Genomic DNA, 13,031 nt, shown 5'->3' with positions numbered 1-13,031 from the left:
AAAATGAATTCCTGTTTTAGGAAAAACAGTTAATGAGAGTAAAATATTTTCTCTGATGACACCAGTCATATGGATGAATGATGTTACCTACAGTGCCAAAGCATAAAGTACATTTTCCAGAACTTTCTATCAGAAAGGTTCCTGCGCTCACATGACTGCACAGCATGTCCCAGTTCTTTTGTTTCCGATGCCAGCAACAGATGCATTTTGTGCTGCAGAGTGCATTTTTCTTTATTTTCTATGACTCTGTGTCTTACTGTTATTTTTTCATGCCCTTGTGCCCTATTTAGGTTTATAGTATTTTAAGCTTTTTAGATACTCTTGTCTTTAGGCCTTCACCAATTGGGAAACCTCTTTTTTCTTTGCCTTGCCTTTTTTAAAAGTTTCTCCGTCCGTTGATTTTACTGACGATGTCAGAGAAGACCAAAGACCAACGATGTCAGAGAAGACCACCAGTGGATTTCAGATTTTGCCTAGTGTGCAGGCAGAAAATGTTCATTATAGAGGCCTGCGTGAGGGATATGATGTGTCTCATTGTGGAGGGCAGGAAGGACAGCTGTACTAGGTCTCCATTGTGAAGGAGGCCCCACTGCCAGAACTTCTCATATGCAGGGACCCCGGCAGGAAGAGCATCAGGATCAGGCTCCCTCCCGTGTCCTCCTCTCCTGCTTTCTCAGGCTGGCGATGGAAGGCCTGCTGAGCTTCTTCCCAGCCTCCCACAGCTGATTGGCTCATTCTGTTCACAAGAACTAAGCTGCAGGATGTAGGAGAAGGAGCCAGTGCTGAGAAGTAGCCTCTCTTAGCAAGTGGGAGCACTGTTGGGGAGAGGTAGAGAGATGTGGGACGTAGGAGCAAAGACCAAAGGAAGTGGAAGGTTGAAATTAGGGGAAGAAGAATAAAAGCATGGGATGTAGAAGGATGAAAGTGCTCGTGGGTGAAAGAGTGAGGAGAGCACAGGGTAGAGGAGAGAACAGTGAGAACTGGGCAGGGTAGGAGAATGATGCAAGAGTATTGGCTGTAGGATGAGAGCACTGGGGGGGGGGGGTGAGCACACTAGTCAGAGGAAAGGGGGAGAGGGCACTGAATGGGGGAGAGGAGGAGGAAACCCTTGAGCAGGGGGGAAGGTGGAATGAGAGCACTGTGCAAGGATAGAAAGATGGGAGTGCTCTAAGCAGGGGGTGAATGTAGGGTAAGAGCACTGGGAAGGTGGGCATATGGGCTGAGAGAACTAGGCTGGGAGGAATGTGAGTGAAAGAACTGAGCAGGGGGAAGGTTAGGTGAGATCCCTAGGCCGTGATGGGGGGGGGGGGGGGCATTTTGGTGTGAGAGCCCTGGGGAGTGTGGGGTGAGAATCCTGGGCTGGGGAGGAAGAGGGTGGGAGAATGTTAGGGAGAGTGTTGAGCAGTGGACGTGGGAATGGGGAGGAGAGTGGGGTGAGAGCCCTAGACAATTGAGAGGGAGAAGTGTGGAGGGAGAGTCTTGGGGAGTGGACGGTGAGAGTCCTGGACTGAGGGAGAGAATACTTTCTCCATAAAGCTATCATTTATTCCATCCAGGAACTTTATCTCTCTAGCGTGTCCCGATGATACATTTACCCAGTCAATATTGGGGTAATTGAAGTCTAAAAGTATATCAGAGCAGACTGCACTTTAAGATAATCTCACATCAAACGAAAAGTGCAGGGAGAGGGTCAATCCTGACAAAAGACTCCAAATGGATTTCAAAGTTGATAAAGATTTTTATTCATTTATGAGGCAACTCCGTAAAGCATTGCTTGGGATTTGAATCAGTGGAGTTGCCTCATAAATGAATAAAAATCTTTATCAACTTTGAAATCTATTTGGAGTCTTTTGTCAGGATTGACCCTCTCCCTGCACTTTTCGTTTGATGTGGGTAATTGAAGTCTCCCATTATTACTGCACTACCAATTTGGTTAGCTTCCCTAATTTCTCTTAGCATTTCACTGTCCGTCTCACCATCTTGACCAGGTGGGCGGTAGTATACCCCTATCACTATAGTCTTCCCCGACACACAAGGGATTTCTACCCATAAAGATTCGATTGTGCATTTAGTCTCATGCAGGATGTTTATCCTGTTGGACTCTATGCCATCCCGGACATAAAGCGCCACACCTCCTCCCGGGTGCTCCTCTTTGTCACTGCGATATAATTTGTACCCCGGTATAGCACTGTCCCATTGGTTATCCTCTTTCCACCATGTCTCTGAGATGCCAATTAAATCTATGTCATCATTCACTGCTATACATTCTAATTCTCCCATCTTACTTCTTAGACTTCTGGCATTAGCATACAAACATTTCAAAGTTTGTTTTTTGTTTGTATTTTCATTCTGCTTTTTAATTGATAGGGATAAGTTAAAATGTTTTAGCTCAGGTGAGTTTTTAGTTACAGGCACTTGGACTACTTTTCTAATTATTGGAACCTCACTGTCGGGATGCCCTAATTCTAATGCGTCATTAGTATCCTTTGAAGATACCTCCCTCCAAACCATGCGCTGCTAAGCAACTATCGGTTTTCCCCTTTGTTCTAGTTAAAAATCTACTCTATCTCCTTTTTAAAGGTTAACGCCAGCAGTCTGGTTCCACCCTGGTTAAGGTGGAGTCCGTCCCTTCGGAAAAGACTCCCCCCTTCCCCAAAAGGTTCCCCAGTTCCTAACAAAACTGAATCCCTCTTCCTTGCACCATCGTCTCATCCACGCATTGAGACTCCGGAGCTCTGCCTGCCTCTGGTGACCTGCGCGTGGAACAGGGAGCATTTCAGAGAATGCTACCCTGGAGGTTCTGGATTTAAGTTTTCTACCTAAGAGCCTAAATTTGGCTTCCAGAACCTCTCTCCCACATTTTCCTATGTCGTTGGTGCCCACGTGTACCACGACAGCCGGCTCCTCCCCAGCACTGTCTAAAATCCTATCTAGGTGACGCGTGAGGTCCGCCACCTTCGCACCAGGTAGGCAAGTTACCAGGCGATCCTCACGCCCACCAGCCATCCAGCTATCTACATTCCTAATAATCGAATCACCAACTGTGATGGCTGACCTAACCCTTCCCTCCTGGGTAGTAGGCCTTGGGGAGATATCCTCAGTGCGAAAGGACAATGCATCACCTGGAGAGCAGGTCCTTGCTACAGGATCCTTTCCTGCTACACCAGGTTCATGCTTTCCAATTATGAGACCTTCTTCCTCCAAGGCAGCACCAGGACTGCCAGTCTGAAGTTGGGACTTGGCTACTATGTCCCTGAAGGTCTCATCTATATACCTCTCTGTCTGCCTCAGCTCCTCCAGGTCTGCCACTCTAGTCTCCAGAGATCGGACTCATTCTCTGAGAGCCAGGAGCTCTTTGCATCGCATGCACATGTACAACTTCTCACCGGTGGGTAAAAAATCATACATGTGACACTCGATGCAAAAGACTGGGAAGCCCCCCTCTTTCTGCTGGACTGCTGCCTTCATCTCAGTTTTGATCAGTTCCTAGTTAAGTTTAAGGTTGCTAAGGGAGTAGGAATGTGTCTAATTAACGTCCTTTAAATGTATTAGTGAATTCGCTATAATTCTGGTAGTGGCCTACAGGGGTCTGATCAAACTCTCAATAAAGTTTTTGTTGTTTTTTGGGTTTTTTTTGTGAAAGTGGCACCTGCCTATAAATTAAAGGATGAGCTAGGGGTGGGAAATACAAACAGTCTAACTTCAGTTAGTCAGCCAGAGTGACTCGCTGCTCTCTTGATTAACAAATGTTGGTACTTATTCAAACCAAATCACACTACCTCAACACCTTTCCAAGGTGAGTAACTGAACTGAACTTTTCCAACCTTTTTACTTAGGTATACACTGCTTCTTGCTTATTTCTAGCTTCTGGCTACTTTTTTTGTTTTTTGGGGGGGGGGGGGGTTGGTGTTTTTTGTTTTTTTTTAATACAAACACTCAGTTCTGCTTACTAGCTGCCTTCAGACTTTTAAAAATAAACACACTACCTACTGCTTACTAGCTGCCTTATTGACTGACTATTTAAAAATACAGTCTAACTTTTTTTATTCACTGCCTTACTGACTATTAAAAGCACAAACACACTAAATAATATTTCCAAATAGTTAACTTTGCCCCAATACTTTTAAAAAAGACAATGTCCCAAGCAAAAACTTACTGATTCCTTTCAGCCACCAGCAAGGTGATCTCTCCTCTCAGTGCTCCCACTGGAATGTGGGAGACTGGAGGGTGCCAGTGTAATGCCGATTTTTAAAAAGGGAATAAGGGATGATCCAGGAAACTACAGATCAGTTAGTCTGATATCTGTGCCAGGCAGCATGATAGAAACTATCATAAAGAGCAAAATAGTTGAACATATAATTAGGCATAGTTTACTGGGACAAAGCCAACATGTTTTTAGCCAAGGGAAGTTTTGCCTTACAAATTTGATACATTTTTTTGAGGGCATAAGTAAACATGTAGATAAAGGTGAGCCAATTGATGTAGTATATCTAGATTTCCAGAAAGCATTTAAAGTCCCTCATGAGAGACTTCTTAGGAAATTAAAAAGTCATGGGAGAGGCGTCCAGAGGTCACCGCAAGCGATCCAGGGATTGAATTCCACGCCCCAGCTTCCAGATGCCCCGCACCCTTTGCAGTAGAAGAGGACCGGAAGGCTTATCTTCATACTGCTCCCAGCATCCCCCAGGAGAGGCGTCCAGAGGTCACTGCAAGCGATCCAGGGATTGAATTCCACAGCCCCAGCTTCCATAGGCCCCGTACCCTTTGCAGTAGAAGAGGACCGGAACGCTCATCTGCATACTGCTCCCAGCATCCCCCGGGAGAGGCGTCCAGAGGTCACCACAAGCAATCCAGGGATTGAATTCCACAGCCCCAGCTTCCAGAGGCCCCGCACCCTTTGCAGTAGAAGAGGACCGGAATGCTCATCTGCATACTGCTCCCAGCATCCCCTAGGAGACGACTCCAGAGGTCACTGCAAGCGATCCAGGGATTGAATTCCACAGCCCCAGCTTCCAGAGGCCCCACACCCTTTGCAGTAGAAGAGGACTGGAAGCGTGCGCCATTAGGCGCGCAAATCTCAAACCCTTTAACTGAGTGAAGATCAATTTAATGGTGGTTAAAGATGATTGGTAAGTATATCTTTGGGAAATCTTTGGACTTATAAACGTTTGGTGAAAGGTGAAACAGAGGGATCTATTCTTTAGAGTTTGTGTGTGTCTGAGGTAATAAGCAAGCCAGAGATAGTTAATTCTAGTGTCTGTCTTTCCCACCCACTCTTTTAGGCAAGAGACACTTTCTCATTAAAAGTCAATCTGGGTCTTATCTAAATCATACTATTGTACCAGCCCTTATTATTTATTTAGATTTATATTCCACTTTTTTCAGCACTTCAAAGTGGATTACATTCAGGTACTGTAGGTATTTCCCTATCCCCAGAGGGCTTACAATCTAAGTTTATAGAACTTGAGGCAATAGAAGGTAAAGTGACTTGCCCAAGATCACAAGGAGCAACAGTGGGACTTGAACCCTGGTCTCCTGGTTCATAGCCCACTGCTCTAACCAATAGGCTACTCCTCCACTCGATTCCACTCCTACTGAAAGTTTTGAAAGTTTAATCATCCCCTTGTAGGACACTAGCTGATTAGTAAATTCACCTGGAAATTTAAAGTAACCGCCGGTGAGAGATTGAATATGTGCACTTGGTACAAAGAGCCCCTGGCACTCAGGGAACGAGTCTAATCTCTGGAGGCTAGAGTAGCAGACTTGGAGGAGCTGAGGTAGACAGAGAGGTACACTGATGAGACCTGCAGGGACATAGTAGCCAAGTCTTAAATCCAGTCTGGCAGCCCCAGTGCTGCCTTGGATCAGAAAGGTCTCCCAGTAGGAGAACATCACCCTGGTGTAGCAGGAAGTGATCCTGTAGCAAGGAACTGTTCTCCAGGTGATGTATTGTCCTCTTGCTACTGCCCAGGAGGGAAGGGTTAGGCCGGCCATCATAGTTGGTGATTCAATTATTAGAAAAGTAGATAGCAGGGTGGCTGGTGGATGTGAGGACCGTCTGGTAACTTGCCTGCCTGGTGCGAAGGTGGCAGACCTCACGCGTCACCTAGATAGGATTATAGACAGTGCTGGGGAGGAGCCGGCTGTCGTGGTACATGTGGGCACCAATGACATAGGAAAATGTGGGAGAGAGGTTCTGGAAGCCAAATTTAGGATTTTAGGTAGGAAGCTGAAATCCAGAACCTCCAGAGTGGCATTCTCTGAAATGCTTCCTGTTCCACGCGCAGGTCCCCAGAGGCAGGCAGAGCACCAGAGTTTCAATGCGTGGTTGAGACGATGGTGCAAGGAAGAGAGATACAGTTTTGAAAGGAACAGGGGAAACCTTTGGGGAAGGGGGAGATTTTTCCGAAAGGATGGGCTCCACCTTAACCAGAGTGGAACCAAGCTGCTGGCACTAACTTTCAAAAAGGAGATAGAGCAGCTTTTAAACTAGAACAAGGGGGAAAGCCAACAGTCACTCAGCAGTGCATGGTTCGGAGAAATGTATCCTTGAAGGATACTAATGAAACAAGAGAGTTAGGGCATCCCAACAGAGAGGTTCCAATAAAAGCAAACGTCCATGTACCTAAATGTAAAAAATCACCGAAGCTAATGATTTCCAAATTATCCCTAACAACTGAAAAGCAGGTAGTTAATACAAACAAAAAACACACTTTGAAATGTCTGTATGCCAATGCCAGAAGTCTAAGAAGTAAGAGGGGAGAGTTAGAGTGTATAGCAGTCAATGATGAGATTGACATAATTGGCATCACAGAGATTTGGTGGAAGGAGGATAACCAATGGGACAGTGCTATATCAGGTTACAAATTATATCACAATGATAGGGAGGATCAACTTGGTAGGGGTGTGGCACTTTATGTCTGGGAGGGTATAGAGTCCAACAGGATAAAGATCATACAAGAGCCTAAATGCTCAGTAGAATCTATATGGGTAGAAATCCCATGTGTGTTGGATAAGAGTATAGTGATAGGAGTATACTACCGTCCACCTGAACAAAATGGTCAGGCAGATGATGAAATGCTAAGAGAAATTAGGGAAGCCAACCAATTTGGCAGTACAATAATAATGGGAGATTTCAATTACCCCAATATTGATTGGGTAAATGTAACATCAGGAATTGCTAGAGACAAAAAGTTTTTTCCTGGGCATAATTATAGCACTGTATCTGGGCTAGCATCTCTAGTTTCTTCACAATTCACCCACAAGTTATTTCTATAGTTTTATATGTTAAGTTACGGGGGTGTTTAGTGTGCCCTTGGGCCTCAGCCCGACCCCAGATGGATCCAGGACCGAACCGAGGGTTGACGGCGTGATCCACCATGGCAGATGGTCTTACCCTCCGCCAGGCCGGCAAACTCCCAAGGCCAACAACAGGATGATGTTGGAATGTGAATGGTCCTCCGACCATTCCAAGCCCTTTCGGACCTGCCGCTTGGATCGGCATGGAGCAGCAGGCCTGGCTTGAGGTCAAGGGCAGACGGGCCTTGACACGAAGACATGGCAGACTAGGATTGATGCGACGGCATCACAGACGAAGACTTGGGTTGATGCAACGGCATCACAGTCGAGACTTGGGTTGATGCAACGGCATCACAGACGAAGACTTGGGTTGATGCAATGGCATCACAGACATGACGAGGAACTGGAAATCCAAACAAGAGAAGACGCAGGGCAGGAGGACATTGGCGCTGTCTCTCAGGGCGCCCTACTCAGTCCACCTGTGGGACCAGTGGCGGACCACCCTGTACCACTGCGCGCCCTACACAGCCCGAGGAGACTGGTCACGGACCACGCTGGGAGCGGGACAAGCGCAGGAAGGATCCAGTCGAGGTGGGACTCTGACGATGAAGTCGATGTCATCCGAAGCACCAACACGGCTGGCAGGACGAGACTGCTCAGGAGATCAGGACACCAGTCCACCTGCAGGCCTCTCCAACCTGGGAAAGACGTCATCCGAGGGAGCAGGACTGACAGGACCAGAAGGCTCAGGAGCGCAGATGTGAACACCAAAGAGGGCATAAGAACATAAGAAATTGCCATGCTGGGTCAGACCAAGGGTCCATCAAGCCCAGCATCCTGTTTCCATCAGAGGCCAAAACCAGGCCACAAGATCCTGGCAATTACCCAAACACTAAGAAGATCCCATGCTACTGATGCAATTAATAGCAGTGGCTATTCCCTAAGTAAAATTGATTAATAGCCATTAATGGACTTCTCCTCCAAGAACTTATCCAAACCTTTTTTTAACCCAACTACACTAACTGCACTAACCACATCCTCTGGAAACAAATTCCAGAGCTTTATTGTGCGTTGAATGAAAAAGAATTTTCTCTGATTAGTCTTAAATGTGCTACTTGCTAACTTCATGGAATGCCCCCTAGTCCTTCTATTATTTGAAAGTGAAAATAACCGAGTCACATCTACTCGTTCAAGACCTCTCATGATCTTAAAGACCTCTATCATATCCGCCCTCAGCCGTCTCTTCTCCAAGCTGAACAGCCCTAACCTCTTCAGCCTTTCCTCATAGGGAAGCTGTTCCATCCCCTTTATCATTTTGGTTGTCCTTCTCTGTACCTTCTCCATCGCAACTATATCTTTTTTGAGATACGGCGACCAGAATTGTACACAGTATTCAAGGTGCGGTCTCACCATGGAGCGATACAGAGGCATTATGACATTTTCCGTTCTAGTAACCATTCCCTTCCTAATAATTCCTTACATTCTATTTGCTTTTTTGACTGCTGCAGCACACTGAGCCGACGATTTTAAAGTATTATCCACTATGATGCCTAGGTCTTTTTCCTGTGTGGTAGCTCCTAATATGGAACCTAACATCGTGTAACTGCAGCAATGGTTATTTTTCCCTATATGCAACACCTTGCACTTATTTATTTATTTATTTATTGTTTTTGTTATACCGAGTTTCATGATAGGCATCACATCAACCCGGTTTACAAATAACAAGGAGTGTAAAGCATAACGTAACGTAAAAAACAATATTTTCAATAAGAACCTTGAACTTTAAATACAGTGAATCAGAAAAAGGGAGAGGGAAAGTTACAAAAAACAAGGAAAATAAACTTGGGATGGAAGGGGAGAAATTGAACAGCACAATATTTACATTTCAGCCTATTGATACATTAGAATAGCAAGTGAAAAAATAAGACTATGAAATGGTACATAGGTAATCAAATGAATAAATATGACACAGTTGTGAATGGTAATAGTATGATAAATATTCAGCAGGAATTAGTGAGAGAGGGTTTGAGGTTGGTTGATTCGTGTTTACATTCCATTATTGCATACGAGTTAGTGCTAGTGAGAGGAGGTTTTATTCAAGGCTTGGAAATGCTTTTTTGAAAAGCCAAGTTTTTAGTCTTTTCCTAAATGTTAAAGAGCATGGCTCTTGTCTCAAATCAGGTGGGATCGAGTTCCAGAGAGCTGGACCTGCTGATGAGAAGGCTCTGAGACTCAAGGATTTATGTTGGTAGGTTTTGGCCTTTGGAATTTGGAGTGACTCTTTGTAGTGTTCCCTGATAGGCCTGGCGGAGGTGAATTTTTTAAGTGGTATTTGTAGGTCGAGTTGCGTGTGTTGGTTGATAGTTTTGTAAATGATGTTAATGGTTTTGTACATGATTCTATAGTGGATCGGAAGCCAATGGAGGTTTTTGAGAATAGGTGAAATGTGGTCAATTTTCCTGGAATTTGTAAGGACTCTGGCTGCAGAGTTCTGAACCATTTGTAAAGGTTTGGTGTAAGAAGCTGGGAGGCCTAATAGTAATGAGTTGCAATAATCTAGTTTGGAAAAGATTATTGCTTGCAAGATTGTTCTGAAGTCCTGAGTGTGAAACAGCGGTTTTATTCTTTTCAGGATATGTAATTTGTAGAAGCAATCTTTGGTGGTTTGGTTAATGAATGTTTTGAGGTTGAGACGATTGTCTAGGATGGCTCCTAAGTCTCTTATGTGGGTTGTTTGAAGGAGTGTGGGTGGTTTAGGAAGTGTGTTATTGTTTTCCTGTGATATGAGCAGGAATTCTGTTTTCGAAGCATTGAGTACAAGGTTTAGACTGTTGAGGAGAAGTTTAATTTCTAATAGGCAACTGTCCCAGTATTCCATTGTTTTTGAGATTGATTCTTTTATAGGGATTACGATCTGTACGTCGTCTGCAAAAAGGAAATGTTTCAGGCTTAATTTTGTAAGTAGTTGGCAGAGTGGTAGCAGGTAGACATTGAAAAGGGTGGGTGAAAGTGATGATCCTTGCGGCACTCCTCTATTAGAAGGGTGGTATTGGGATTCTTTATTATGAATTTTGACTCTGTATCCTCTGTTTTCTAGAAATGTTTTGAACCAGTTTAGTGTGGCACCTGTTAAACCAATGTTTGCCAGCTGTTTTAGAAGAAGTGCGTGGTTGACGGTGTCAAAGGCCGCCGAGAAGTCAAGGAGGATTAGTAAATATGCTTGGCCTTTATCAATACCAGAGAGTAGGTAGTCCATGAGTGAAATTAGTAGCGTTTCGGTGCTTGCGGCTTTGCGAAAACCATATTGGTTTGGGGACAGAATACTGTGGTCCTCTAGGTAGTTGGATAGTTGGGTGTTTACCAGTTTTTCCATGATTTTAGCTATAAATGGTAGGTTGGAAATAGGGCGGAAGTTGTTGGGATCACATGCATTTAGATTTGGTTTTTTTAGCAGTGGCTTGATTGAGGCAGTTTTTTAGGTCATCTGGGTAGATGCCATGTGATAAGGAGCAGTTTATAATATCTGCTAGGGTTTTTGCTATTGTGTCCGGGATAAGAAGAAGCATTTTGGTAGGGATTTGATCAAATGGGTGTGATGACGGTTTCATTCTTTTTAATACATTTTGTATCTCTGTGATTGTGATGGGTTCAAAGGCATTAAGCTGGATGTCTTTATTTTGGGGAAGATATGTGTTATCTGGAGACGTAGTGTTTGGAATCAGCTGATTAAGGAGATCCGATATTTTTTTGTTAAAATGAAGAGCCAATTCGTCTGCTTTAGTCTGGGCTTGTTCGGGTGATGTCTTGTTCGGGTGATGTCTTGTTCGGGTGATGTCGGTTATATCTGGAGTGATAGGTTTAGTGAGGCTGGAAACGAAGGCGAATAGAGCTTTTGAGTCAAAGCTGAGATGATGAACCTTTCGGGCATAGTAGTCTCTTTTGATTTTCAACGTGGTACTTTTGTAAAGATGGAGTGATCGTTTGTAATCAGAGAGTGAGGCTGGTGAAGGGGCTTTGCGCCATTTTCTTTCTTTTTGCCGAAGTAATTGTTTGAGTTTTCGTAGTTCATCATTATACCAGGGATGTCGTTTGGATGTATTAGCAGACCTTGTTTTGGTTGTCAGTGGGCAGAGAGTGTTTGCTATAGATTTTGTTATTTTGGACCAGGATTGGAGGGCAGCGTTAGGGGTAGATACTTCAATGAGTGGTAGATCCGAGGTTAGAGCTTTACTTAGATGTTCCGAGTTGCAAGGTTTTCTGTATAGGAAAGAGGGTCTTGAGTTGAGTTTGGAGTCTGATCGAGGTAAGGAAAAGCTGGTGGAGATTAGAGAGTGATCTGACCATGGGACTTTTTTGCAATTTGGTTGTTTTGTAAGAGAAATACCAGTGTTTGTAAAGAGTAGATCGAGCGTGTGGCCTGCTTTGTGGGTGGGTTTATTGATTTGTTGTCTGAATCCCATCGCTGACAGTGCGGTGAGGAGGGCTTCACAGTTTGTAGAGAGGGGAACTTTGTCAACATGTAAATTGAAGTCACCCAGGATTATAGCAGGGGAGTCAAGATTGAGATGCAGAGTTATGGTTTCGATGATAGGAGAGGAGTCTGACTCTAGTAAGCCTGGAGGGGCGTAGACTAGCAGGATTTGGAGTTGTTCTGATTTGAACAATCCTAGTTCTAGTTTAGTTACTGTACTGATGGGGTGGTGTGAGAACCTTAAGGATTTTTTTGCAGCTAGGAAGATACCCCCTCCTCTTTTTTTTTTGTCTTGGGATGGAGAAGAAATCGTAAGTCTGCGTTGGTAATTGGTTAATGAGTGTGATGTCCGTGGATTTGAGCCATGTTTCTGTTATGGCGCAAACGTCTGGGGTTGTGTCCTGCAGTATGTCGTTGAGTATAAGAGTTTTGTTGGTGAGAGATTGGGCGTTGAATAGGATTATGGTGAATAGGGTGAGGCCTAGTAACTGTGTAGTGGGGGAAATCATGATTGGGATGAGTGATTTGTAGGTGCGTGGTCGGTAGTACATTATTGTTCAGGTTGGATCGGTGCTGGATGAGTGCTACTGGAGTTTGGATGTGCTGCTAGAGACTGGATGTGTGCTTCTGTAGCCTGGATGAGTGCTGCAGGAGATTGGATGAGTGCCTCTGGAGACTGGATGAGTGCTGCTGGATGAGTGCCTCTGGGGACTGGATGAGTGCTGCAGGAGACTGGATGAGTGCTGCAGGAGACTGGATGAGTGCCTCTGGGGACTGGATGAGTGCTGCAGGAGACTGGATGAGTGCTGCAGGAGACTGGATGAGTGCCGCTGGAGACTGGATGAGTGCCTCTGGGGACTGGATGAGTGCCGCTGGAGACTGGATGAGTGCTGCAGGAGACTGGATGAGTGCTGCTGGATGAGTGCCTCTGGGGACAGGATGAGTGCTGCTGGAGACTAGATGAGTGCTGTAGGAGACTGGATGAGTGCTGCTGGATGAGTGCCTCTGGGGACTGGATGAGTGCCTCTGGGGACTGGATGAGTGCCGCTGGAGACTGGATGAGTGCTGCAGGAGACTGGATGAGTGCCGCTGGATGAGTGCCTCTGGAGACTGGATGAATGCTTCTGGAGACTGGATGGGTGGATGTGTGATCGCTGGATGGATGGATAAGGGTGGGTAATGGCTCTTGCTCTGGGATGCTCCAAGGGGCGCGCCCCTTAGGTCACGCTCCTTCGGGTGCGCGACGCCTGGTGCGCGACGC

The 13,031-nt window shown here is 45.3% G+C and overlaps 1 protein-coding gene across 4 annotated transcripts in view; it reads left to right on the top strand.

Moving 5' to 3' along the window:
- LOC115089258 (synembryn-B-like) overlaps nucleotides 1-13,031 on the top strand; it is a 234,028-nt gene that overhangs the window by 55,429 nt on the left and 165,568 nt on the right. The gene's annotated exons all lie outside the window — the stretch shown is intronic.

This window comes from Rhinatrema bivittatum, chromosome 4, assembly GCF_901001135.1.
Source record: "Rhinatrema bivittatum chromosome 4, aRhiBiv1.1, whole genome shotgun sequence".
NCBI classification, from domain to species: Eukaryota; Metazoa; Chordata; class Amphibia; order Gymnophiona; family Rhinatrematidae; genus Rhinatrema; species Rhinatrema bivittatum.
The sequence above is the reverse complement of the archived record's forward strand: the minus strand, read 5'-3'. Positions and strand labels throughout refer to the sequence as shown.